This window comes from Martes martes, assembly GCF_963455335.1.
Source record: "Martes martes genome assembly, chromosome: 2".
In the NCBI taxonomy this organism is placed as follows: domain Eukaryota; kingdom Metazoa; phylum Chordata; class Mammalia; order Carnivora; family Mustelidae; genus Martes; species Martes martes.
Window position 1 is genome coordinate 1,124,510 of NC_137889.1, and position 25,577 is coordinate 1,150,086.

Genomic DNA, 25,577 nt, shown 5'->3' on the forward strand with positions numbered 1-25,577 from the left:
AGCAGGTCCTGAGGAAAAGATGGAAGGGTCTGTCTTTTCTGCTGAGGGCTGGTTCTGAGAATTACTCCTTCCTGGGATCAGCTGTGTCCTCTCAGATATGTCTGTCTGCATCCCAGGATACTTGTGTTGGGTATAAAACAGAGTTGTGCTGACATTTCCTTATGTTTCCCAGCTTTAATAAAATGAACCATAATGGACTCTGTGGGAGTCAGAAGAGTGTAACGTGTTGGGATGTACTCTGCTTTTAATATAAACAGCATATTAACTAGCTAGCATGATTATTGAAATCTCATTCTAAAGTGGTCAGTAAGTTATTGTTCTGTATTATGCATTCCAGTGTGAAACACCGAGTACTTGGGGGAAAAGTAGGATATTTATTTTTTTTACTAATGATCATGGACAGGTTATATCACCAACCCTATTATTTTATCAACAATAGTGGTGGCCACTGTTACATCACCTGTTCAGACATACATTAGCTGTGACTTTGAGCACACTTACAGGGAAGTTTATTGAGAACAGGGTTAGGTATTTTTTGAGCCTCTTTCTATATTCTGGAAGTCTTGCTTAGTAACAAAAATATATGAATAGGTCACATACAAAGAAACAAAGATTTCTGTAAACTATGTCCATCAACAATAGTGATTACAACACAATTTAAAGAAGGGATGATTAGTTTATATCTTCCAGGCAAGTTTCTGGATCTAAGCAGCACAAAATTAATGATAAAAATAATTAAAAGTTAAATACCATTCTCTGGGACTCTGACTGGAATTTAAATGTTGAAATGAGCTTTCTGTATTTTTAACCACTCTGTTATATAAGAAGTTTCAAGTTAATTTGTGAAATACTGCCAAATTCAGATGTTTTATTTGCTTTCTGTAGGAATCCAAGTAATCAACCTTTAAAACCAAGAAAGCATTCTCCCAGTAAGACTTGAATATTGAGGACATTTGCTAGGCAATTTATCTTAGAAGATTTTTATATTATAGAAGTGGTTATAGAAGACCCAAGGCTATGACACTAGGCACGGTTTGGGGAAGGAATCATATCAAATGAGAGGAAAGTAGAGTCGGCTGAAATGATAACTCTAAGTGTCAGTTCGTTCAGAATTGAATGATGTGTGGATTCTGGTTTTTACTGTGTAATGTGACCCAGTATGTCTGAAGCTGCTGAATTATTTAGGAAATGTTTAGAAACTTCTTCAGACTCAGATGTAATGGTTATTGCTTTTGCATTTTAATAAACATAAAAGTTCCTTATGAACATGAACTTTTTTTTTTTACTTTAGTGACTATATAGAAGTATTTTCATATTTTTGATGATGATCAGCATTGGAGTGGGTCAGGAGTTTCATCTTAGGAAAAAGAAAGCGGTTCTGGAGGTAGACGGCAGAGATGCTTATATGACCTGAGTGTGGTGTCACTGAATGTATACTGAAAAATGGTTAAGATGGTAAATTTTAAGGGATGTGTGTTTTACCACAGTTCAAGAATAGAACAGCTTTGGGATGAGCCGTGGCTGTCATGTTCTTTTTGCTCTTTAGTTATTTTTGAGATGCTGTATATACTCCACTAACTCTGTTTGCCAAGGTGAGGACCTGGAAGAAGATGCACGTACTTGTAGGTGTTTTCGCTGTTATGGAGTCAATATACTTAGCAGATCTGTGACAAACTATGATGAGTGACATCTGATGGTGCATTGGAAGTGGTCCTTCTCTGGGTTAGACATGACGAACATCATCTTCTCTTGTATCTTGATTACTCATGATAGTTTTGGTTGATACACAGAGCTGGAGTGATTTCTCGTGACCAGCGCCGCAAATTGCCTTATTTTTCATGTTCTTCTCAGGGACACAGAGAGTTGGGGAGGCAGCGCGTGTTTATGTTGTGAAGAAGAAACACTTGCAAGATCACAAATGCGCATGGAGGCTTTCCTGCATTTTAAAGTCATTTACATCAGGCTTTGCTTCTAACCGCTGTTCCCTTTTCTTGCTTCGGGGACCATTTGACACTTTGTCTGCCTTCAGTTTGCCCTCTCTCTGGAGAGCCCTGCTGTTGAGCCTGTGCACGGGACGAGCGCCATTTGCAGGGAAGAGTGGCTGACGTGGTGGACCATGCGGGTGGATGGTTGGCATGTTAGTGGCTGTCTTGGACTCAAATCCCATACCAGCCTTGATCAGAATGGCTGCTGAGGGGTCTGAGGACCCCTCCCTCGCTCAACCCCATTTTGGGGGAGCTGTGTCTGACCAGCATGTGGGGTGAGGTCAGGTGTTTCACACAATCTGTGTCCCTTCATAGAAACTGGCTCCCTGCATCTGAGCTCCCCCTCGCTGGTCTTTGGTGGAACCCAAGGACACCATCCAGTTACAGTAGTCCAAAATGGTGCTCATTCCTATTGGTTTAGAACCTTTTTAGACAGTGACTTCTTCACAAACATCATTATATTATGATTGGCTATTTTCAGCACTAAAGTTAGCCTGTCTTTGAGCTTTTATAGGCAGTTTCCACTGTGAAGGTGGTGGAAATTGGAATGTTGGTTCCTTGCTATATGTGACTCACGGTGTGAGTGGCTTATCATCTCTCTGCTGTTGTCCTGTGTCTCACAACATTAGTGTGCAGTTTCTGAATAACCAAGATAAGGTTAACACATGGCGGCAGCCTCCCATGAAAGAGATGCAGACTACGGTTATATGCTTCTTGAGCAGTGAGGGGGGTGGGAGATGCTTCGTTCTTTGCCGGTCAAGCTTCCTTGTTTGGATCATCACTGGAGTTGCTTTATTGCCATGTCATTTGGGGATGTTGTAAGCTTCGCAGATCCTCCTGTATCTGGGATACACAGTAGGCTGGGGTTCTGATCCCGAGCTCCACTGTCGGGTAGCATTTATCCCGTGTCCCCTGGGAGACGGCCTATTCGACTGCTAAGAGTAAGAAGTTTCAAGAATGAATTGATTTTGCCGTCAAGCAGTGGTGTGTCCTCTGCAAAGCTTGACGTTAACGACTGAGCCAGGATACCTCAAGCAGGTAGAGCATGTGGCAGCCTTTGATTTTTGAGAGATGATATACCCCTACTTGACAGAATGAAAAACGTGAAATAATTTGTATATAAAAATCAGGGTGGAAAATTGTTAGGTTTTCCCACACATTTTGTGTGTGTTTGCAGACATGCACTGTGGTATTCACGGAGGGCATAAGGGTTACGGACTCTGATCATCACTGGGTCCCTGCCCACGAGAGGCTGGTCAGTGTCCAGCAGCAGGAGCGGAGGCAGGAAGCCTGGTTTCTGTGCTCTGAGTGCCCTCACCACTTGTTGCCGAGTGTGGGCCCAGGAGGCGTTCTTGGCCCCCTGCCCTTAAAGCTGGGGAGAGCTGGTTCAGCTGCACCTCGGCCACTGGCTCCTGCCTGTGCTTCCGTGCGTATGGCGCGAGGTGTGTGTGGGCAGGGTATGGTCCGCGTGTGTTCTCCCTGGGGGGACACACTGTTCAGTTGTGTATTGGCTAAATAAACTCTTGGGTTGAAGTTGAATGTTTGTAACAGGGTATTTAGCTTAAAAAATTCTATATAGGTTGAGCAAATATTTTTTATAATGTCTATTTGGATGTAGAGTCTCAGTGCACTCTTACATAAGGTTTTGGAGGCTTAATTACACATTATTGAACTCCTCGGTGATCATGGCTGTTGAAACATGGACACCCACTGGGGCCATTTGCAGATGGAGTTCAAGATGGCAGAGGGAGCACAGTTGTTGAAAGAGCAGGGGTGATTGTGTCTGGTCGGTCCTAGGTTTTAAAAAGCTTTCAATTTCCTGATTGGCATGCCAGGACAATCAGTGAACGAGTCTGCGCTCTTTGCCACAGCTCCGTCTCAACAGGACCTGGTTCCCCATCCCTGGGGCAGAGGAGGCCTAGTGCATGAGTGGGCGTAGCGTAGCATGATGTGTGCAGAGCTCTGGGTGTGTGGTTCCCAGAGCTCTGCACACATCTGTGTTTCCCAGCATGGAATTTGAGCCCTCTAGTGACAGTGGGCATCACACCTTGTATTTCTACTGTGATTCTAGTTTAAAAGGCTCTTTCCTGTCGATTTGGCAAGTCCTTCAACTTCCTTATGCAATAGGGAACATTACCCCATTTTGCAGATGCACAAGTAGAGCCAAAGGTACGGGGTGACTCTGCCACGTGTTTCGCACAGCTGCTCAATACTTTGCTGGGATGCAAATACGTGTGTTCACTCTACGTCTGTATGTGACACCTCAGTGACTCTTAAGGAGTCCTTCCTGACACAGGTATTCCCTACCAAACACAGTGCCAGACAGGCAGCAGGGGCCAGGGGTGCCAGTGAGGGGCCGCCCCGTCCGCCTCCAGAGTTTCACGACCACATGGGCAAGTGCTATAGACGGCTTTGGTGCCAAACGGATGCCCAGTTAAGTGCGACATCCACCCCCGTGGCATGCTGAATGGTTTTCAGTATGTCAGGTGAACGACATTTGAGCAGACCGGGTTTAGGGTGAAAGGTCACTTCTGCCAAAGACCAGCATTTCAGGTGAGTTTCCTTTACCCCGATACTGAAATGACTTGTAAAAGCTTCTGAGGTGTGCGGGTGGGTTGCCTTGTGCTGTGGCTCACAGTGGGGATGGCAGGGGCGGCTGCGGAGAAGCCAGGAAGACACCCTGCTGCTTAGCCCGGGGCTCTGCAGCCCAGCGCGGGACGCTTCCTTCCAGTCCCCCGGCTGGGACAGAAACAAACCTTCATCCGCTGGAAGGGGTTTTATTTCATAAACTGACTTTATTAGAAACTGAGTCGTGCTTTTTAATTAGTGCCAGAATGAAAGGTTAAGGATCAATAGTTTTAAGGCCACAAGCGGTGTTTTCCTTCCACGTGCCTTACTCCGCACCCGGAGGGCCTGCTCCTTGCCTCGCTGGCCTCTCCGTGCTGGGCAGAAAAACGCCAGCCCTTTGGGAAGGTGCGATGAGGTGCAGCTCCAGCCCCCCTCGCCCCGAGCCGCCCTTCTCTGTGGCGCAAGTGCGCACCTTTGCTGACGGAGGTTGTGGTTCGGTGGCCGTTTCACGGGGACACACGGCTCTGTGGCGTGAGGCCGGCGGGGTTCGGACGCGCCTCCACCGGCCGCTTCAGGACCGAACCGGGTGTCTGAGCCTGTTTTCATGACCCCCCCCCCCCCACCTTCCCGGGGCGTTGCTGGGCGGGGTCGACCTGCGGGCTGACAGTCTGCCCGCGCCCCGGACTTGCTCCTGGCCCGGAGTCCCCGCCGCGTCCCCCGCGGGCGCTCACTGCGGGAGCCCGGGAGCCTGGGTTTCCGTCCACCTCCCGGTCCTCGCGGTGCCGGCCACGGCTGGGGCTGATGCCGGGCTGCCCTCCACGGGAGCGGCAGGGACTCCGGGTGCCCAGCGAGGCCGGCACGGTGGCGGCGCCCGCGCCCAAGCCTCGGGGCTGCGGCCGCAGGGGTGCCCGGGTGCCTCCTGGCCAGGCGCGTTCCGGCGCCTCTGGGCGCCCGTCCCCGGAGCGCCGACACGGCCGGGGCTCCGGGGGGGTCTGGCGACGGAGGGCGAAGATCCGGGTCCCCGTCCGTCCGTCCGTGCTCCGTCCGGGGTCTGCCCACAGCGTGCCCCGCTCCCACGGTGCGGCCCGCCCGCCTGCGCTTGGGCGTCGAGGAGTCCGCCCGCCCTCTCCGCGCTCTGCCTCAGTGTCTCACTCCGGAGGCTGCGCTGCTCTCGTGGGACGGGTCACTGCAGGGCCCGTCAGTTGCGAGCGACCCCGAGATCCTCCGGTGTGACACGAGACACCCCTGGCCCGTCCGGGCAGAGAGCCGGTGGCCGGGACCCATCCGTCCGGCCGGCCTAAGCCCCGCCGCCCGCCGGAACCGACGGGGACGGTCCGAGCGAGCCCCGCTGACCGTTCCCGCGCGAGGGCCGCGGTCGGCGCCGCCAGGCGGCCCTGGGAGCCGGGGAGGAGCTCCTGAGGGCCTGCGCCGGGGCGCGGCGGACCCGGGGGACGCGGGGACCTGCACCCTCCGCGCGCTCGCACCCCTCGGCGCCCACGGCCCCCCCGCGTCTGTCCCGTTGGGCACAGGAGGGCGTGCGGGGCCCAGGGCTCGTGAGGAAACCGCCGTGAGCTGAGCGCGCCGGCGTGTCCACGAGGGAACGGCTGCGCGGTCCTGTCCGTGTCCCCACCAGCAAGACCCTGTCGGCGTGGACGCGCGCCCCCTCCCCCCCGAGGGCACATGTGCTTGCGGCGCCGCTTCTCCGGGAGCTTCCGGCCCTCGCCCTGGTTGCTTCCGGCTTCCGCGGCGGCTTCTCTCACCTCTGGAGGAAGTCCGCGGCCCGTCGGGGCCCGGGGGAGCCGGAAGTCCGCGGCCCGTCGGGGCCCGGGGGAGCCGTAGGAGCCGGAAGTCGGGTCAGTCAGGGCCGCTGGAGGCCGGAAGTCCGTGGTCAGTCGGGCCCCCCAAGGAGCCGGAAGTCCGCGGTCAGTCAGGGCCCGGAGGAGCCGGAAGTCGGGTCAGTCAGGGCCGCTGGAGGCCGGAAGTCCGTGGTCAGTCGGGCCCCCCAAGGAGCCGGAAGTCCGCGGTCAGTCAGGGCCCGGAGGAGCCGGAAGTCGGGTCAGTCAGGCCCGCAGGAGCCGGAAGTCCGCGGCCCGTCGGGCCCCCGAGGAGCCGGAAGTCGGGTCAGTCAGGGCCGCTGGAGGCCGGAAGTCCGTGGTCAGTCGGGCCCCCCAAGGAGCCGGAAGTCCGCGGTCAGTCAGGACCGCAGGAGCCGGAAGTCCACGGCCAGTCAGGCCCCCAAGGAGCCGGAAGTCGGGTCAGTCAGGCCCGCAGGAGCCGGAAGTCCGCGGTCCGTCAGGCCCGCAGGAGCCGGAAGTCCGCGGTCCGTCAGGCCCGCAGGAGCCGGAAGTCCGCGGTCCGTCAGGCCCCCCAAGGAGCCGGAAGTCCGCGGTCCGTCAGGCCCCCCAAGGAGCCGGAAGTCCGCGGCCAGTCAGGGCCCGGAGGAGCCGTTCCGGCGAGGCCTTGGGGAGGCCGCCTTCTGGTCCGCAGAGCGCAGGGCCGGGGTCTCTCTCCCGCCTCTTTCCTGAGGGCCCGCCCCTCACGCCCGCGTGCCCCCCGCGTCACGATAGCGCCCGCGTGAGGGGAGAGCTGTGGGCGACGGCACGCGGAGCCAGGTAGGCGCTTCGGGGGGGGCGGTGGCGTCCGCGCGTCCGACGGCTGACTGGGTCGGCGCCGGCAGGGGTCTTTCCAGCGGGAGGAAGCCCGCTTCCCGGGGGGCGGGGCCGGCCGGACCGCTGCCCGTCGAGGGCCAAGCCGCCGCCTGCCGCTGGCTCCGGGCCGCGTGCGTGGGCTGCTCTGCGGGGCGCTGGCTTCGCGGGGGCCTCGCGAGGGGAAGAGCGCCGTCCCGGCTTCTCCGCCGAGCCCGACGCGCGGCCTCCTGGCGGGACTGAGCTGCCGGGGCTGCTGCTCTTCGGGACCTCGTGTGTGTGTCGGAGACAGCCGCGAGCCGGCGTGGGGGGCGGACCCCCGCCGAGCAGGGAGCCCCATCCCGACGGGACCCAGCAGCCCGGGGTCGCGACCTGAGCCGGAGGCAGACGCCTCACACGGAGCCCCCGCGCGCCCTGAGCGCCTGAACTTCTGAGCCGGTTCTGATGTTGGGAACCCGCGTTTGCCCAGGAAACCTGCTCCTGACCCCGGGCCTTTGTCTTCGTCACGGCCTGGGGCAGCGTCTCTAAGGTCTGTTTGTTCTCCGGAGGAGCAGCTGATCAGGAATGAGTGAATCCAGACCCAGCGGCTGCGTGGCTGTCTGCGTGGCTGTCTGCGTGGCCGTCTGGACTCGGAGACCGCTCGCGTGGATTTGTCCTGCGTAGACACGGGCCCTTAGGTCGCGTGTCTCTCTGAAGCCGTGGGCGGTGCGTGGAGCCGGCAGAGGTGTCCGATGCTGCCGTGTGGGCGTCGTGGACTTGAAATCCAGCTGAGTGTCCTCAAGTGTCTGGTCTCTCCCGAGGTTACATCTCAGTGCCCGAGTCGTGCAGCTGTTGTGTGTGTCGTACAAGCTCAAACATTTTGACTTAAGGCTCTTGCTTTATTTTAAAGATCTGTGTATCTGAGAGGGAAGAGGGGTGGGGGACCGAGGGAGAAGCAGGCAGCCCGCTAAGTGTGGAGCCCAGCGCGGACTCACGATCCTGAGATTATGACCCGAGCCAAATGTCTTAAAATGTGCCTTGGCTAACGGGTGTGGTTACTTGAGGTTCCTTAAAATTTAGAGGGTTGGTATTTTTTGGTCAGGCTTTAGTGGAAAGTAGGGCTTACCGAGTTGTCTGGTCCTCCCTGGCTGTGCCACGAGCCTGCCGCCCGCCCAAGTCACCTCTTGCTGGTCTCATGGGTCAAAGTGTGTGGATGTGGTTCCTTGGGAAGGTCGGTGCGTTAGGCTTCATGGGGTCTCCGTATCCACTTCTGCCCCGGAGGGTGGGGTCTTGAACAGGGCTTCACAACAGTCTGCTCTCTGAACAAGGAACTACACTAATGCCTTGCAGATAAACTGGTCGTTGCTGTAGATTTGTTTTCAGAAAGACAATTATGTTGACCCACCTGGTGGTTTGGTTTCAGTTCTCGAGTATTATGCTATCCTTTTCCTTTATAGCCTTTTAGATACATAGGTATTTGGGTTATCACAAAGCAGCTTGAATCAGAGATACAATGATATAGCATATTTTACAAGTTAATGAAAATACAAAAGCGTATTATTTTACAAAATACTGTCAAATCTGTAGACAGCACTTTAGAAGCCATATTTTGGGAGTAAAAAATCTTCACATGTAAAAGCACACTATTGATACGAAATTGATACAGTTTAATACTGTAATTAAACGTGGCTTGCTGTGTTGTGGGGAGTTGTCATGTGATCCTGCCAAAGATGGTGGGATGCAGGGGGGCAGGGGGACATGGTGTTGGATGCAGCCTGTGATATGGCCCCAGGAGGAAGGTTGAGTGTATTTCACAGTCTTTTGCTTTCTGTGAAGAATGGGGGGCTGGCCGGGGTGGGGTGGGGCAGAGAGGGGAGCCCATGAGCCTACCCTGCCCAAGAGAAGCTGGGGAAATGCAGGTCATCTGCTCTGACATGGCCCTGGGCTCCCATGTGACCATGGGGAACATGAGGCCTAGAGAGGATGTGTCGTGGAGCAGGTGCATGTGGGGTGAGGGCACATGGGAGCTGCCCCTTCCAGTGCCTGTTCAGTGTCTCCTGTGCCACGGTCTGTGGTTTGTCCAGAACTTTTCTTTTTCTTTGTGAAGAAGTATCTTAAACTCAAAATGTCTTTAAGCTTGGGTAGCTATTTCAGGAACCTTCTCTATCCCCTGTCTGTAGCTAGCCTGGGGGGGTGCCTAAGCCCACCCCCAGCTCAGTGATTCTCAGGAGGACTCCCAGGATGCAGTGTGTAGTTGTGTTGATGGTTGGGATTTATTGTAGTGAAAACAGGCAAAGGGCAAGGGCAGAGGACATGCACATGGGAACCAGTCCAGCTTTTGGGCTCATCCCACCCAGTCGCGCAGGGCACGCTCTGTCCCCTGAAAGTGATTATAGGACCCCTGCGGAGCATCGTCCCACCCTCCCCCCCAGAGGCTGTAGGGACCAGCATCCAGGGTTTTTATGGGGAGCTGGACACACACACACACACACACACACACACACACACATCCTCTGCCTAGCTCATCCAGACTTGCAGGCTCCCCAGAGGAGAGCAGGTGCTTGGCACAAATGGTATTGTTTGTGCTAATGGTTTAGGCATAAAAAGCCAGCTTATTAGTCTGGAAATGGCCTTGGGTAGGTCTCCTCATGCCTTGTCCTATTAGCTGACTCTGAGCCTGTGTGGCTGCCACCAGGCTACCCCCAGCACCTTGCGAGGGGGCTGTGCTGTGGATGCCACACCCCTGGGGGAAGTGCCTCCTTTCCTCTCCTGCCGCTGGCCTCTGCTCTCCCTCGTCCAGCTCTGAGTGGGCAGTGATTGGTGTGCAGGGTGAGAGTGGCCAGAGGGATGGGGCCTTTCCTGGGTTCACATTGGGCACAGCCGGGTCAGGGCTGCTCTTTCAAACCCGATCTGCTGTGGGCACCAGGTTGATTCTTCAAGCCAGTGATTGCCTGCTGATTATCAGCGTGGGTCCCATTTTCAGTGTTACCGTGTCTGTTTTCATGAGAGCGGAGAGGTTGTATTGGAGCTACCAGGCAGATGCCACTTCAAACCAGAAGCTGGCTCTGCTCTATGACGTGCTCAGGGCACCTGCCGAGTCCTCAGAGAGGCTCTCAGTAAAACAGAGGCAAGTCCTGAACTCCTGACAGGAATGGAGGCTGAGGGCTTCTCAAGTCATGCTGGCTTTCTGGTTCTAAGACAGAAGACAGTTTTCATATTTGTCTGGAAAACATTGTATTTCATTTCGTTAGTTTTTACTGAAGTATCGTTGACACACAGTATCAGTTTCAGGTATGTAACATGAGATTTGACAGTTCTGTGTGTTACAACACGCTCACCCCAATAAATGTCGTCACCGTCTGTTGCGTTCAGTATTGTCACAGCATGACTGACTCTTTACTGACTCTCTTCCCTGTGCTGTGCTTTTCAACGCTATGACTTTTTTATTCTGTAACTAGCAATTGCCTGAGGGGAGGGAGTGTGGGAATGGGTAAATCAGGTGAAGGGGACTTGGAGGGACCAACTTCCAGGGATTTTGTTGTAAAAGGACTCTGCATTAAAGGTAAAAGCTTTTTTTTACACCATAACTCTATTTGTCTTTGTTGGAACTTACTGTGGAGTTTTAGAAATAAACTCTTAAGCCCTGACCAAATATAAGTTTCAGGGTGATTTTTTGGGGTGCTTTGTGTCTGAGAACCTTTTATTATCTGCAATCACAAACCATACCTAATAGAAGTAGTTTTAGTGTGTGTTTTAATATCCTTGCTTTAAAGTTCAAGGAAAGTTTCAGATAAAGACAGTGATTGATTTTCCCAGCAAGGGCTTGCTTATTTAACAGCTGCAGTTTCGTTGCTAAACAGGTATTCAGGCGGCACATAAATCATGCTGCACACACTTGGTCTAGAGCAGCCATTCCCTCAGCTGTGAGGTGGGTGATGTGGAGGAATATTAGCAACTGACACACAGATAATGAAAGAAAGAAACTGCTTCTTTAGGGAAGTGAAGCCAGGGCCTTGGGCTGCAGAAAAGCCAGGGACTGTGTGTGGTGCCCAGGGCTGGCTTCTGGAGCCATGATGTGCTCTACACCGAGCCGAGATGTCCTTTATGTGTCAGAATGCCTTGATCCGTAAGTGAGAAGTTGGACCCTCCATCAGAGTGGTGCACGGGTTTTATTCTTGCTGGACAGATGGGCAGAGTCTCTGCTGGAGAAGGGTTGTGATTGCTTTGTGAGGTCCACTGGGGGGCACTAATGTCCAGTAGGGTCCCCTGGCGTCAGGGTGACACCTGACCGATGCTGGTGACCCTCTCATACAGGGTACACAGTGCACCGTCAGTAAAAACATTATTAAATTGAACTGAACTGAATATGGGCTTTTATCAGATGACTGGTGCCCTGTTACTGGGGACATAATGGGGGAGGAAGACATAACTAATTAAGGGAAAATGTCTCAGAGAGAAGTGTTTAAAATAATTAAGCAATCAAAGACTGCCAAAGGTCTGCAGTTTATTATCCGCATGCCTGAGGAGCGTAGCAGCTGCACAGAAGGCGAGCGTGGCTGCTGAGTGATTTCAGGGTCCGTTCAAGCAAACATTCTCTTCCAAAGAGACCGGCAGTTACGTGCCCCTCAAGTTAGGGAAAGGTGCTGTTGCTGCTGCTCTGAGTCAGTCCTCACCCGTGTGTGTGAGGGCAAAGCCCAGTGCAGGTGTTGGTGATCGCACACAGGAACCTGTGAGCTCGGGAACTTGTGTGTGCAAAGAGGGGCTCACACAGTATTTCTGTATCTCGCAGTGAGTGAGGACCCATCAGCGTGTCCACTGGAGTCAGTGTTAGTGATGTGTCCTGCGCTCTGATGGTCATCTATGTTCTGAAGCAGATGCACACTGATTAAGTTCTGTCCACGTGCAGCGCTCTACTAGCTGTGACCGTGGAAAGACGAGGTCTCCGTCCTCAAGGGTGTATTTTCATAGACACCACATCCCCAACTGCTGACTGCCACAGGTGGGCTAAGACCCAGGGTGGGAGCACGGGGGTGGAGGCTGTCTGGGTGGTTTGCAGAGCAGCAGGCTTGTGGCCATTGCTGAAGATGCCCCAGCCTGGGCAGGGGCGTGGGTGGTGCAGAGCCTTTAGGTGCATTTCAGAGACCTCCAGATGTGGTCACTGCCTGCCCCTTCTGAATTGTTCTTAGTGACTTGTGAATAAAGCCTTCGGCAGGTGGATTTGTACTTGTATGGATCAGGACAGTCACAGAGGAACATGACGCGGATGGCCGCCTGAAGTGCTGTGGATGTACTGGGATTTTATGTATGGAAGGGACTTGCTTCCTATCTGTGGAGGGAGGTGGGTCAGCTAGGCACAGGGAAGGACGCTGTGCTGTGTGTGGTGCTGGGAAAGGGTGGCTTTCCGGGGGGCCCAGAACCCTGGAAGTCCTATGGAGGTGCATAAAGAGAGCTTGGTTAATATTCCTAGGTCGTCTACATGGTGCACAGAGCAATTCTGTTGCTTCTGTCTGAAGAGGGAGTAGGGTTCTCTGGAGAAACGGAACCAGTAGGATGTGGATGTGTACACACTAACATGTAAGCACATGCATGCATACATATGCACATGCACACAGATGTGCTTGCACGTATACACACAGACATGTACACATACCCATGCACAAACATACACAGTTAAAGACACATTCCTGTGTACACATGTATGTACACATAACACTTACATGTATGTATCTTGCATATGAAGGCACATATGCATGTGCACGTGCACACATACATATAAATACATACACATACATTTAAACACATATACATGTTACACACATTCACATAAGAGCGAGGGAGCCTGACTGCTGTGTCACCAGGCATCTGGCCCTCGTGATCATGGAGGCAGGGTGGTCCCAGGATCTGCAGGGGTGTCAGCATGCTGGAGCCCCAGGACAGCTGATTGTATGCTCCATTTGAGGGCAGGAGGAGAGCCAGTGCCCAGTGTGGAGGCAGTGAGGTGGAGTCCCTCTCTCAGTTTTCTTGTTTGACCTTCAACTGATTGGATGAGGCCCACCCTCACCAGGGAGGGCTCTTGGCTTTCTCAGTCACCAAGTCAGATGTTAATCTCGTCTGTAAAAGCCTTCACAGACTCTCCCAGAACAGAAACCAGATAGCTTGTCACCCAGCGTTCCAGCCACATTGACACAGAAAATCCACCACCCCCAGTCATACCTGAGTGGGAGCCCAGGGCAAACTCACCTTGACCCACCAGTGAGCCCTGGTATCCGCGCTGGGAGTGGTCCTGAGGCAGGAGTCATTGTGGGTGAGGTCCACAAAGCATGGCCTGGTAGGGCCGTGGTTGAGCAGGGAGGAGCTCACTCACCACGGACTCCCTGCTTCTGCCAACAGCATCCTCAGGGAGAACCGAGGGCTCCAGGACGGGGTGTTGGCAACCCCAGGAGTCCTGCTGCCAACACCCACCCTATGGAGAACCTGGAGGTCCGAGAAGCAGGATGTGCCCACGGACGCGGTCTCCTTCCCACATGGGGTCAGCCTTCGCCGTGTGGAGTCCCTTGGGCTTGGCTTGGAGGGATGGTGTGTTGGTCACCATACACCTGTTTCTGAGGCTGACATATTTTTCTGAGACTATGACATCTGGGAGCTTGTATGCTCTGTAGGGGCATTCCTTTGCACGGTTCGGGAGCAGTTTCTAGCCAGCAGCCCCGGAGCCTGTACCAGCCATCTCCTCCATGCGCTCTTGCACCTGGGCCGTGTCCGCCTGCCACCCTCAGCCCAGGGCCATGTGCTGGACAGCGAGGGACCAGCCCTGAGGCCAGAGCCACTTGCAGGATTCACACCGGCCAGTCCTGAGGCTGCCCCACCCCCGGCCCTGCCCGTGCTCCTGAGGAAATCACACAGAAGGCTTTGCCCCCGCTTTCCCCTCCTGACACACCAGGTGCTTCCCCAGTGGTGTCTGGGTCATGCCTCCTGTGGCCGGGAATCTGAGTGGAAATGCCTTCCTCGGGATGGTCATTTCTGTGTCTGCGTGCCAGCCACCCTGGCTTAAAACAGATTCCTGGCCGATTTGAGACAAGCAGACTCTTGCCCTGAAACCCAGGGCTGGACAGCAGCGCCCTCAGAACCTACCGGTCAGCCAGTTGATGGTGACTGAGCAAAAGTCAGGACAGATGTGCCCATGTGCTGCATGCTCCGGGAATCTTCTCCAAGGGAGAACGCGCTTTTTACAGATAGCCGTCAGCTGAGAGAACGGGGATGAGTGAGGGTTTGTGGGAGGCTCAGTAGCAAGCACTTTCTTCTGTGGACGTGGCTGTCAGATGAGTCACAGTTACTAGGGCCCCAGTGTCCGGTGGGGGTGTCAGGGACACCCTCCACCCCTGTGCAGCGAAAATCCATGTATAGTGTCAGAATCCCCCAGACCTTAGCTACTCATAGCCTAGGGCTGACCAGAAGCCTTATCAATCACATAAACCGTTGGTCCATGCACATTTTGTATGTTACGTGCATTATATCCTGTGTTCTTGAGATAGAATAAGCTAGAGGACAGAGAACATGATTGAGAAGGTCATAGGGGACAGAGGATTTTTCTGTATTTATGGAGAAACAACCCTGGCTACATGGACCACTCAGGTCAAACTACACTATTCCAAGAGTCCGGAATTCTCAGTGTCATTCGAGGTGGAACAAGGCCGTGGGACCCTCTCTCAGATCCCACTGGGTGGTGTGTGTGTCTGTCTGCTTGCTGTCACGTACGATGCCCCAGATAACCTCCTAGGTGGGGTCTGAGGCATGTTATGTGCTGGTCATTAGGGCAACAAGCATTGCATCTTTGTCGGGGGAGCATTCCTCGTGGCTGAGGGAAGGAACTGGGGTTGGGAGGTATTGGAGAGTTCTGGACATTCATGGGGACGGCTCCATGTTCACTGTCTAGCCCATGGCCCTTGAACCAGAGCTCGGTCCCTGTGGCCACGTCACACCTTTAGGTGAATCTCTTGCTGTGCTGTGGTCAAGTCTGCTGGGCGTGATGCACAGACCTGCTATCCGCAGTGGGGCGGCATTCTGGCAGGTGTCATGGAGGAGGGGTAGCAGGTGGCCCCGGGGCAGATGCTCACAGGACTGCCTTGGTGCCACTGGGGTGACTCGATGCTGCCCGCCTGCATTGGGGGCATCTGAGTAGCCAGGGCCACACCCAGACCACAGCAAGACACTTGTCACTTGGAGCCGCTGAACACAACAGGATACACATGTGGGGGTTCTGTTGGTGATGGGGCTAGAGAGCACTCTCTGTCCCTTTCTTACCTGGTGTGAGGGTCTCCACGTGTTCCTGGGATAAGAGAAGTTCCCTCAGTTTAGGTAAAGCTTGGCGCCCTGGGGGTCCAGGGGTGGACAGGCCTTAAAGAGTGTGTGTCTCAACGCCCGGCTTCATGGACGGTTTCATTTGTGCATGTGGGGGCAGCAGCAGTCGGTGGCTGACCCAGGGAGATCACTGTGTGTGTGCTTCCGATGTTTGCCTTGATGCCCTGCAGCTGTCCAGCAACTGTAAGGCCCAAGTCCGAGGGCGCCCGTCGGAGGGATTGGTCTGGGCTGCTGCGGTTCATGTGGCGAGTTATTTCCACCCTCAAGTGGGTTGCCAAGGTAGGACACATCCATGTCCAGTGTCACTGAAATGCATTGACCAAATTACTTTTGTCTATGTGGTTTTGTTTTTTCATCTCAGAAAATAATTTTTTCTTCTATTGTGATTCTGCTTTTCCGTGCTGTGTTCCAAGGAGGAATGAATTGGTGTGCGTCTGCACTATGATTTTACTGTGTGTTTCAGCCTGAGACAGGCCCCCTGATGTATGTGCAGGGGTCGAAGGCTAACGATTCTGAATCACATGTGCAAGTCCCAGTGTCTTTGTGCAGTGTTTACAGAAGTACCTGCACAGACCAAAGCCACACAGCACGGCACCTCACCTTTCTAACAGAAATGAAGACAACAGATTCCAGTGCGATCTTATGGATCGCACACGTTTACTGCATTTGTGCTATGCTGTGTGGACTCTGTGGTGTCTGTGAAGGCAGGTGAGATGTTTGCTTTGGGGAGGCGGCTGGTGAGCACATGCTGTGCACACTGTGAGCACCACGGGGTCGGGGTCCGCGGGGAGCATGTGCTGATACGTCAGGAGCCTGGCAGGAGAGGTTTGTAGAGCATGTTTGAGGCCATGTTGTATATGAGGAGGAGTCAGCCGAGCAGGCATGGATAGTGTAGGTTGTGGAGGAACACGGCTTGGTGACTTAAAACAGAAGCGCACTTGGGCTCGACTATCGTGGGGAACCTGGCGAGGAAGCAGAGGATGTGGAGTGAGGAAGAGATGCCAGAACAGGTGTCACTGTGTGGACAGACACTCTCATGGGGTCCAGAGCAGTCGACGTGCACACTTTGGGGCTATTGCCAGGAGCCCTTCATGGAGCGGCGCGAGGGACAGTCCTGTCCTCGTAAGTACAAGGAGGCTTATACATTGGTTCGTGTGATGGGTGGGAGGTCTTAGACTGAAAATTCCCATGGGGATTGCATGGAGAGGGGGATTCTGTGGGCTCTGGGAGGGATTGAGGGTGGAACAGAGTGCACGCCCTCCTTCAAGGCCCAGGAAGGCTGGGATCACAGAGCTCTCTCTGGGAAAGGACTCCTGGGGTGTGGGCGGGGCCAGGGGAGTGTTTGCAGCACAGCAGACCCATGCGCATGCGCAGAACCGTGTGCGCCAGGGCACAGCGGAGCTGGTGGGAGGGCCTTGAGTCTGTGGCCCCTCTGACCTCCAAGTCTGAGCTCTGTGTGTGCCGCGGACTCCGGGTGCGTGAGTGCCCGCAGCGGTTTGTGCCAGCGCACCAGCCTCAGGAGGGGGCCCCTGTCCGTCACTGGCCTGCCAGCTTTCAGAAGGGTCCAGAGCACTGGCAGTAAGATGCCACCTCACGCTGTTCTTTAAATTCTCCGGCTCCACGGAGATGCTGGGGCTTCTGATGCTACTGCTATGGATTTGGCGACCTGTGGCTTCTGAAAATGTTCTTCCTGCAGTTGGAACGCAAATTCCCCATGTCCATGCGGCGTCCCTCATCCTCTGACTCCTTTCTCCTGCTGCTCTTGGAATGGACGGAGCGTGGGGCCGGCCTGTCCTCTCTCTGGGTGCTGTGGCCCCACGAGCCGGCACACTGTGGAGTACACACAGGAAAGGGCCCATGTGACATTTTTCGCTCTTAAAAACCTTTATAATCCCGTTATACCTTTGATCTCCATTCTTTGAATCTCGATGAAGTGTGGTGTATCACGAAACCTAAAATGTTGCTTCTCTCGCCCAGCTACCGGCAGTCTATCACCAGAGCACTTTTGGGTGGTCTTGTCCGAGAGAAACTTTGAGGAGTACCGTTTGGTCCCTGTGGGTGGAAAGAAATTACACGATTATCTATCCTATGTATATTTTATAATTTTTCTTTTATTTGAAGAACATTCTCTTAACCAGAGATGCCTTCTAGGAAACATTGAAGTGAAGACAGACGTCCAGAGACCTCTGTGTGGGGTGGGCGGTTATCCTGATTTTTCTCTATCAACAGCTACTGCCCCCCCCCACCCCCTGTGGCATCCGCATGTGCTGTCGGCCCAGACACCGCACACAGCTGGCTGGGGCCTCATGAACAGCTGGAGCCCTGCGGGCCGAGGGGGTTCCCCCGAGTTTGTGAGCTCGGGATCTCACATGCTCAGTAATTTACCAGAAGGCGGTGAAGCCCCACCAGACTTGATGTCCCTCTTATTAAGTTTTTAAGGAAGAAGTTTCTCAGAATATATAGAGAGAATCTGAGAAATGGTTCCAGGTTAGAGAAAACCAGAGACGTGAGGAGGGAGTGTGGTGTGCGGTCTCGGTTGACACACGGGAGTGGGAGAACTGGCAGATCGATCTCCTGCGCTGACCATGGAAATGCCCCCACTTTCAGGAAACACGAGTCACACCAGGCTGTTCTGTCTGCAGTATTGTCTCAAGTGGTTCAGAAAAAATGCGTGGAAGACCGAGAATGAAACTTAAACATGATAAAGTAGCACGTGTGGGAAATCTGGAGATTAATACTGTGCAGCTTCTCGGAAACATTGCAAAATTAAAAATTAAGAAATATGTGGATGAAGAAAATTAGGGTAACCAATACGTTGAAAGAAATTCAGTGTTTGAGTTCTTCATTAAAATCCAGCCTTTTTTGAGGATGTGGACAAAGGGGAACCCTCCTACACTGTTGGTGGGAATGCAAGCTGGTGCAGCCATTCTGGAAAACAGCATGGAGGTTCCTCAGAAAGTTGAAAATAGAGCTACCCTACGACCCAGCAATCACACTACTGGGTATTTACCCTAAAGATACAAATGTAGTGATCTGAAGGGGCATATGCACCCGAATGTTTATAGCAGCAATGTCCACGATAGCCAAACTATGGAAAGAACCTAGATGTCCATCAACAGATAAATGGGTAAAGAAGATGTAGTATGTACATACAATGGAATACTATGCAGCCATCAAAAGAAACGAAATCTTGCCATTTGCAACAATGTGGATGGAACTAGAGGGTATTATGCTGAGCGAAATAAGTCAGAGAAAGACAATTATCATATGATCTCCCTGATATGAGGAATTTGAGAGGCAGAGTAGGGGGCTTGGGTGGGTAGGGAAGGAAAAAATGAAACAAGATGGGATTGGGAGGGAGACAAACCATAAGAGACTCTTAATCTCACAAAACAAACTGACGGTTGCTTGGGGGAGGGGGTCAGGGAGAGGGTGGTTGGGTTATGGAGTTGGGGAGGAATTGATGTTTTCACTGAGTTCTTATATGTTGGCCTGTGAGGGCATCTACAAGGTTGTCTACCTTAATTCTTGCCCAAATCCCTGTCTGGTGGGGGTGATGTGGAGAACAAAGCAGAAGGAAATGTAGATAACATTGTGTTCCTTACAACCTGCAGCTCACTGACAAATACTTGAAATAGAGTAGAACCTTCCTAGAGGAAGCTCCCTGGTCTGAGTGTTAGTGCCTCGCTGGAGGAGAGAACAACCTTAGCTTGACAAGAGCCAGGCCCCAGGAGCCCGTGCATCCTCTTCAGCATAGCACGTCCTTTTGGAAACTTCCCTGGCCTTTAACTTCCCCCAACTCCAAACTGTATTAATCAGCCATCCCTCAGAGCCCTGGAGCAGCAGCTCTTTCTGGCCAAGGGTCCTGTCCCTGTGTTTAATAAAACCACTGTTTTGCACCGTAGATGTCTTAAGAATTCTTCCTTGGCCATCTTTGGCTCAGGACCCCAGTGCTCCAAAACCCCATCAGGCATGCCATCCCTCTCCTCTGAGGAGGGAGCTGTGGCTCCCAGGGCTTTGCACATCCTCGTACACAAGAGTGGTTGGGTTGTGATCCAGCATCAGGTCAGTCCGCTGCCGGACTCCTTCCCATGCCCTGCTGCACTCTTGGTCTCTGAACTTATGCCCACACAGTCCCTAGGAATCAGCGAGTCCTTGGTGGGGTGGGCATTGCATGGGGACAGGGAAGCCATGCTCGGCGCGTTTCCCAGTTTCTCCTCCTCCTCCCTGCCCGGAGCTGTGGCCTTTGCACACATGCCTTTGTTCTACCATAAAGGCTGAAGGAGCCAGTGGGTAAACCCCAGAAGGATGCCTGTTCTGTTCCTCAAGAACATCCCCTGCTCAGCGGACATGTGCTCATTTCCCCGGGACCACTGCTGAGCCAGGTGGCGTGCCCACCTGCCTGTCTGCCCGCAGAGAAAGCCCGACCAGAGGTAAAGTGCCAGGTCATTGAAGGACACTTGGAGAAATTGTCATGAGGGCCACCCTAGAAGCCATGTGGGCCACCCTGGGAGCCACATGGGCCACCCCCCGCCCCCACAGGAGCCACATAGGCCACCCTGGGAGCTGTGCTTGCCACCTGTGGGAGCCACGTGGGCCACCCTGGAAGCCCTGTGGGCTACCCTCCAGAGCCATGCAGGCCACCCCCAGAGCTGTGTGGTATAGGGAGAGCTGTACTTCATGAGGAGTTTGTAGATGCCTGGGGATAGGACAGAGAGGACGGTCAGTCACTGTTCCCACAGATTTCCCCACAAAATAAAGCCCCACCAGGAGGATGCCCCGGTGGTGTCTGGAAGGATTCTCAGTCAATCCACTAGCTTGGGCCATTTAACATTTCGCATGGTGCCAGTGCATGATCGATGCTGCCCTTTCTAAATGCCTGCTCTTGTCTCTAAGTTTCCTGCAGGCCCCAGAGCTGGTGGTCAGGCGTCGGCGCCTGTGCTGACATCCCGGTGTGCTGACGTTTTCTGTGAATATCCCAAAATATCAGCCCCTTCACCAGGGTGTTCTTTCCAGATCTCTCAGGAATGTTCTTCAAGCCTTACTAGCTAGCCTGAGGGTGATGCTACTGTTGGCTTTTGCAAAACATGTTATTACGTACAGAGGTTGTCCGGTTTATTGGGGCAGCTGCTCATGTGTAGGCAAGGAGGGGCTCAGGCTGCTTTCCTGCCACCGCTTTGAGGACTCCTGCTGCCGAGCAAGCTGAACACATCACATGTGTCACCCACCCATGGACAGTCTGCTCTGTTGCCTCCGGGGATGGTTACAGGCACGTGCTGGGTCTTTCCTGCTGACTCAAAAACATGGTGCTCCACCACCAAAGCCACGTTGGGATCAAAAAGGAAGTGACACATTAAGTCTTTTGTTATTTTAAAGTCTTGTTATTAACTCATTTCCCCCCAAGGAACTATTTTCTCCATGAGTATGTAAGGGAAGCAGCTCTGAAGGGATGTTCCTAACGCAGGTTTTCTTGAGTGTCACCAGGGTCACAGGTGGGAAGCTTGGCTGCTCCACCCCCCGAGCTGCAGGATGTGTGGATTTCCCGCAGTCCCGTGGCCTTGCTGGGATGCGAGCCCGGGAGGCAGGAGCCCTGTGGGTGGTTATTCTACGTCTCTTAGAGCATATTGTGAAGTCAAGTGATTAGGCTGGGTTTATTCTATTCTGTAAGAAAGCACAAAGTATATCATAGGACCACCTTGTGATGCCCACCAGCGGCTAAGACTCATATGTGCATGGGGGGCTTGGTCTGTATTCAGACAGTTCCACGGGGTTTTAATGACGTGTCTTGTACCGCTCCAGGTTCTGGGGAACAGAGGCGGGCAGGGCAGTGCCTGGTCTCAGAGTCAGCCCCTCACACAGGAGGTGGGGGTGTGGCCATGCAGAGGGCCCCACTCTAACTTCCGTCCGCAACAGCCACGGACGCTTTTCCAGAGTGGTCCAGCAGGTTTTGAGGATAGGCAGACAGGGTGGAAGCGAGGTCCATGTGGGCAGAAGAGATGGTCCAAGCCCTAGAGATCTGACACAAGGCGTGGCGGGATGGGAGTGGGTTGGGCTTGGGCTTGTGGTCGGGTAGGGTCTGTGGGCTGGAGCAAGGCTCAGGACGGCCGTCAGGGCTGTGTGTAGAGCCCCCTTATCAGCGCGCTGCTGGACAGGAGTTGTGCGGCTGGTGCACACCGTCTGGGCAGAAGCTGTAAGCGGCTGTGTGGCCACCACAGGGCTGTGGGCGGGGGTCCGCCCCACATTTACCCCATTCAGCCTCAGGCCTGTGGGGCTCTAGGGTGAGCACAGGATGCAGCAGAGGCCAGGGGAATCTCCTGTCTGGGGAGGCCATGAGAGGACTTGAAAGATGTGACAGAAAATGTGGTAGAAATTCACTAAGGATTGAACTTCAGGGGCACATGATGTTTGTCCTGCAAAAATAAAATATTTATGCTCAGAAACCTTCGAAGTGTGTCTCTGAAAAAGTGACAGGGCGTTAGAGGCCAGTCCCAGACCCTGCCAGTGAGCGGAGTGGGTGACAGACGTGGGGGATGTGGGTGGCAGAGTGGTGGCGATGTCGGGGACCATCCCAGGCTGCTGACATAGACATGGATGCAGGGACCACACACACTGGCCAGGCCCCACAACTACCAATAAAGGAAACCCTGGGATAGAAGGGATTGCAGTTCATCTCGAAAATTAAAAGTGCCTGTGGCTCGTATTAAAGCAACAAGAATGCTTGGAATTTAAATGAAGGTCACAAGAGCCATGGAAAGACTGTGGGGCTTGGAGCCTGAAGACCCGGCTTTAATGTTTGAGTTTCGCTACTTACTTTATGACTCTTTTGACATTTACTTAAATTCTCTGATTTTCCATTTCACCTTTAAAATTGGTATAATAATAATGGCAGCATAGAAGGTGCTTGAGTGACGTGAACGGGGAATGCAGATAAAACACTTTGTGCTGTCAGGCATGCCTCCTGCTGGCTGGGGTGAGCGTGGGGAGCGGGAGCAGGAAGGGAACGGGACGGAACTCAGTGCTTCAGACTTGGGACCCAGGCAGGTTTTCTGTGTGTGTAAGGCTCCCTCATTGAACCTGATGTGTGACCCACTGGTCTGAGGGGCCGTGTGAGCTCTGTTGTATCATCTGTGCAGGATCTGCAGCATTTGGCACACCTGTGAGCCCTGCATACGCACACCGTGCAGGACATACGTATGTATTCACTGCCCACGTATGTGTCCCATGCAGCAAGGCACACGTGCACACTATGCACACGCGTGTAAGAGAGGTGCAAGCACACAATGTACCGTGCATGTGTGTATGCCACATGGCACCAGCACACACATGTATGTCATGCAGCACCAGCACACAATGCACTGCGCTTGTATGTGCACCACAGTGTGTGGCACACACATGCACCCACATGCAATGCAAACACACTGTGTATACGTGCATTGTGTAGTATAAGCACAGATATGGAATATATGTGTGCGTATATTCGTCAGTGTAGAGCACACACAGGCACTGGGCACACACTTGCCATGTGCAGTAAATAGCGAGTACATGTACTAGGCACACACATGCGCCACTTTGTATGTAGCACTGTAGCGTACCTTGTGTGTGCACTGGGCACACCGATGCATACATGTGGTGTATAGCATTTGTCAGCAAGCACCTGATAACGATGGGAATATGTTCACACACCGTCAGATAATATCAGCATCAAGTCTCTGCTCAAACGGATGTTTTCAGGTTTGGTACTGTCTAGAAGAGCACTGAGAGCTTTTGATGAAACCAGGACACATGCTTGTTTTAAAAATAATTTTTGGAAGATTACTGTTGAGCATGGAACTCAGTTACAGTGTGCATGGCTTCTGTGTCATGAAGAAAAAATGCTAAAGAAAAAAAATTAAGTGTCTGTTTTGTGCTTCTTAAGAAACACAACTTTGGAATCAAGCCGGATTCAGATCCTGCTTATAGCCATGGGAGGCTATAGTGGCCCTGCTCTTGTTTTTTTGGATTAAACAAACAGGGAACTAATAGTGACTAGCCTCTGTTATATGTTAGGTACTGTTCATATAGCTCCAGGTGCATAAGCTCATTTCAGCCCTCCAGTGTGCCCCGGAGAGCACTCATTTCCCCCTGCCTCCTAGCCTGTGTGGGGCACAGAGACCAGGCTTCACGCACCCTCCCAGGTGGTGGGTGCAGTGACTGGATCCCTACACACAGAGCTGGGCTGCAGATTTCGTGTGAGCTACTTGCCATTTTCAACTAGCTTGTGGTCCTACTGTGGGGGGGGGGTCAGGATGAAATCTAATAATACAGTTTATTTCTCCTCATGTACCTAAAAGGTCATTTCAGCATGAGTGTTGGAGTCCTCAAGATTACCCCCCAGATTTGACCATAGACCAGGACTCCCAGGACTCAGCATACGGTCATGCTCATGGTGATGACTTATTGCAGCAAAGGACACAAGGCATAATCACAGAAGGAAGGAGCGTGTGCAGCCACATTCAAGGAAGCCATGCTTCCCAAGCTGCCCCGGGGTCACGCAGGACGCACGTAGCTTCAGCCGTCTCTCATCACAACACGGTGGAGCATCCACCTGGGAGGCTTACTGAGCCTGGGAGCCAGCATATCATGCCCTCTGCTCCCAGGGTCCCAGGAGGATGCCACATGCTCCCCATGCTGTTGATGCCTGGGGTCGGGGCAGCAGCCCTGCATGATCTCTCCCAGACCCCACCCTGTCCACTTCTCCACTTTGTGCAGCCCTCATCGTTGAGCTTGGTGCTTGGATTCAGGGGCTGCCCCGAGGTCAGCTCCTGTGTTCCTTGTCTGTGGTGCACATGTATTCACCTCTGAGTATGGGCAACTTCAGAGGTCGTGGTCATGGGCAGGGCTGGGTGTGTGTGGTGTCCCTGGGCAGTTCCAGGGAGTGGCTTGGAAAGACAGCGTGGTACTTAATGTCCTCCCCCAACCCCATGTGTCTCCAGTGGCTGGGTTTGGGATTTTCCCCATTACAAAATCAGTGTGACCCATTTGGTAACTAACTCTGCATATTTCCTGTTGTTTGTTATTCTCATGCAGACTTTCTGTCAGAATGGGTTGGGAGCAAGAGAGGGACAAGTGCTTGTTGACATCATGTCCTCTACAACATTAACAGCAAGGACATCTCTTTCGGGTTTTGGTCAGGGTGAAATCCTGAATTTTCAGGGAAGTTTAACATAGTGTTGTATACCCTGATCCTTCTTATTGTGCTGATACAGTGAGAATGCTAGGAAAGACCACTGCCTTTTAAATTTTTTTTTTAATTTAAATTCAATTTAGTTAACCTGTAGTGCATTATTAGTTTCAGGGGTAGAATTTAGTGGTTGATCAGTTGCATATCGTGTGCATATCAGTGCTCATTCCATCATGTGCCCTCCTTAATGCCCATCACCCAGTTACGCCATCCCCCTGCCCCCTCCCCTCCAGCAGCCCTCAGTTTGTTTCCTAGAGTTAAGAGTCTCTTATGGTTTGTCTCCCTCTCCGATTTCATCTTACCTTATTTTTTCCTCTTGCCCCATATGATCTTCTGTTTTGTTTTTTAAATTCCACATATGAGTGAGATCATATGATAATTGTCTTTCTCTGATTGACTTACTTCACTTAGCATAATACTCTCAAGTTCTGTCCACTTCCTTGCAAATACAAGATTTCATCCTTTTGATGGCTGAGTAATAGTCCACTGTATGTATGGACCATTTTTTCTTTATCACTTCCTTTTCATCATCAAGCTGCTTGGGTGGGGTCGACATCAGGGGAGGCAAGGGAAGGAGAGTCAGACCAAACACAGGTCCTGGCGACTTTGGGGCCTAGGGGTCAGGAGTGGGTAGAAGGCATCGTTCTTGTGATAGGGCCTCCGGCCCCCCGGCTTTCTGATTTTGCAGGAATCACACCTTGGGGATGTGGTTTTTCTCTGTATGAGAAATGTGGAGTTGACCATATGGCCCCCACAGAGAACAAGCCCTTTCCTATGGGCACCAGATGGGACACTGGCCATCTAGCCAGCCTCTGGGTTTTTGGT

General features: G+C 52.9%; 1 protein-coding gene across 1 annotated transcript in view; it reads left to right on the forward strand.

Annotated features, from left to right (window-relative positions):
* Positions 1-25,577, forward strand: part of DLGAP2 (DLG associated protein 2) — a gene marked incomplete at its 3' end in the record, with an annotated part of 768,810 nt that overhangs the window by 149,698 nt on the left and 593,535 nt on the right. The gene's annotated exons all lie outside the window — the stretch shown is intronic.